The following is a 3,577-nucleotide window of genomic DNA, read 5'->3' as shown; positions in this document are numbered from 1 at the left end:
TTCCATGACTCAATTACACCAAACTCAAGCATAAACAATTTTTATCTACAATATTTGTATCCTTTCCTGTTCTGTTAGCTATTCGTTCGGCTTTCTAAATGCTAACTAACACTCATTGTGAGAAGATAAAATGGAAAGGGAATATAAATAAGGAAAAAAATATTGTACATCAGACAGCTAGCAATTTTCTTAAAAAACCCAATCCCATGAATGGAAATTTTGATATGGCTCACTTTTAAGGAATGCAGTACTCTTTATGTTTTCGTGCGCTACACTATTTCTCCGCTAGACTAAACTATAATATAGACTAGACTATAGACTATAGCCTATTCTATAGACTGGGCTATAGACTATACTATAGACTATAGACTAGGCTATAGACTATAGACTAGGCTATAGACTATACTATAGACTATACTATAGACTAAATTATAGACTATACTATGGACTAGACTATTGACTAGACTATTGACTAGACTATAGACTAGACTATAGACGAGACTATAGACTAGACTATTGACTAGACTATAGACGAGACTATATACTAGACTATAGAATTAAATATAGTCTAGACTATAGACTAGATTATAGGCTAGACTATAGACCAGACTATAGACTATACTATAGACTAGACTATAGACTAGACTATAGACTAGACTTTAGACTATAGACTAGACTATAGACTAGACTATAGACTAGACTATAGACTAGACTATAGACTAGACTATAGACTAGACTATAGACTAGACTATAGACTAGACTATGGACTAGACTATAGACTAGACTTTAGACTAGACTGTAGACTAGACTATTGACTAGACTATAGACTAGACTATAGACTAGACTTTAGACTAGACTATAGACTATAGACTAGACTATAGACTATAGACTAGACTATAGACTAGACTATAGACTAGACTATAGACTATAGACTAGACTATAGACTAGATTATAGACTAGACAATAGACTAGACTATAGACTACACTATAGACTAGACTATAGGCTAGACTATTGACTGGACTATAGACTAGACTATTGACTAGTATATAGACTAGATGTTTAGCATTAAACTGTACTATAAACTGGACTATAAACTAGACTATAGACTGCACTATAGACTAGACTATTCTATAAGCAATAAACTTTCGTATTTAAATTTCTAGCAATTTCAGCTAAAAAGCTAATTTTTATAATTTTGGGATTTGGAGAATTTTCAAATAAATCTCACATTAAATTGAACATGTTTTTTAATTGACCCACTTTTTTATGATATATAAACTGTTGTTGTTATAACGAAGTATTTCTGTTGTTGTTTTTTTGTCAATGCCACAGTCAGCCAGTCTTTATAGTTCTTTAAAATATTTTCAATGTTTTAATGTTTTACATGCAACACAACAATATGAAAAATGTAAAAATAACAACAAAACAATTGGATAGGACTCAATATTGAATTAAAGAAAATCCCAACATAAACACACTCTTATAGTTTTTCATTGAATGTGTTGGCGGACACACTACAATTGAATTTTCTTTTATTACTTGCAACAGCAATCGCAGCATTTTGTAAAAAAAGTGTAATACAAAAAAACAAAATATTTTTATTCAATTAACTTTTTCGTATATTTAATATCACACATACGGCCACAACTACTATGTATGTGAATGAAAAAAAAATCGAATAAAAATGAAAAAAGTATGCAACTTATTTGCGTACTACTATGTATGTATATAAACTACAGTGCATAACTATATTATAGTACATGGTTAATTTTCATTTTTTATTTTATTTTTTTTTTTTTGCACTCTATAACCACAATATGTTGCCATTATTATGGCCAGTATATTGGATTGTGTTCCTTTTCTGGTACACAACTGTTTTCAATGCTAAATGAAGTTTACTCTGCAATGAACATGAAAAAAAATGAACATGAAAACTGCGAATGGATTAAAAAAGTGGCCAGTTTCCACAAAAGCACACACACACATACTTTCGCATTTAAAAATACTCATATTGGCTACTTTGCAGAAATAGCAATTATTTTTATGAAAATATAATTCATTAAAAATGTAATAAAATCAACATTAAAAATTTTGTATATAATGTGTGTTTGTCACTGTTGTAAATTTATTTGCAACATAATGTTATACAACCACTAAATGTATTCAATAGAAAAAATATACCACAGAAAAATATGTAATAAATTAAGTTTTTTATTTGTTACAGAAGGAAAAAGTAATAATAATGTTATAGGAATATAACGTTGAAATCTATGGTGAAATTAAGTTTTTTTCTTTTTATAAATTTATGAAAAATTTTAGTTTAATTAGTGTCAACATGAAAAGTGATGTAATAAATGTTAATAATGAAGTACAGTTAACCGGTTTCATTGCACCCATTTAGGTCAGTTCTATTTTAGTTTTAATTCAGTTCCAATTCAGTTTTAGTTCAGATCTAATTCAGTCCAGTTCAGTTCTTGTTCAGTTCTAGTTCAGTTCCAGTTCAGTTCTAGTTCAGTTCTAGTTCAGTTCTAGTTCAGTTCTAGTTCAGTTCTAGTTCAGTTCTAGTTCAGTTCTAGTTCAGTTCTAGTTCAGTTCTAGTTCAGTTCTAGTTCAGTTCTAGTTCAGTTCTAGTTCAGTTCTAGTTCAGTTCTAGTTCAGTTCTAGTTCAGTTCTAGTTCAGTTCTAGTTCAGTTGTAATTCAGTTGTAGTTCAGTTATAATTCAGTTGTAGTTCAGTTATAGTTCAGTTGAAGTTCAGTTCTAGTTCAGTTGTAGTTCAGTTGTAGTTCAGTTGAAGTTCAGTTCAAGTCCAGTTGTAGTTCAGTTGAAGTTCAGTTCTAGTTCAGTTCTAGTTCAGTTCTAGTTCAGTTCTAGTTCACTTCTAGTTCAGTTCTAGTTCAGTTCTAGTTCAGTTCTAGTTCAGTTCTAGTTCAGTTCTAGTTCAGTTCTAGTTCAGTTCTAGTTCAGTTCTAGTTCAGTTCTAGTTCAGTTCTAGTTCAGTTCTAGTTCAGTTCTAGTTCAGTTCTAGTTCAGTTCTAGTTCAGTTCTAGTTCAGTTCTAGTTCAGTTCTAGTTCAGTTCTAGTTCAGTTCTAGTTCAGTTCTAGTTCAGTTCTAGTTCAGTTCTAGTTCAGTTTTAGTTCAGTTCTAGTTCAGTTCTAGTTCAGTTCTAGTTCAGTGCAAGTTCAGTTCTAGTTTAGTTCTAGTTCAGTTCTAGTTTAGTTGTAATTCAGTTCTAGTTTAGTTCTAGTTCAATTGTAATTCAGTTCTAGTCCAGTTCTGGTTTAGTTGTAGTTCAGTTCTAGTTTAGTTCTAGTTCAGTTCAGTTACAGTTCAATTCTAGTTCAGTACGAGTTCAGTTCTATTTTAATTCTAGTTCTGTTCTAGTTTAGTTGTAGTTCATTTTTCATTTTTAAAACATTTGGCTTGTTGTTTGTTGGTTAAATTATGTTTTTATTTTTCATATTCCAAAAAGCTTATCTTATGTTAATACAAAAATTTCATAAATTTCTTGTTTTTTTGCCTAATAACATTGCTTTACTTTACAACTATCATGTTCCTAAAGTTAAACCATTCATA

This window comes from Lucilia cuprina, chromosome 4, assembly GCF_022045245.1.
Source record: "Lucilia cuprina isolate Lc7/37 chromosome 4, ASM2204524v1, whole genome shotgun sequence".
NCBI lineage: Eukaryota > Metazoa > Arthropoda > Insecta > Diptera > Calliphoridae > Lucilia > Lucilia cuprina.
Note: the sequence above shows the minus strand (reverse complement) of the source record.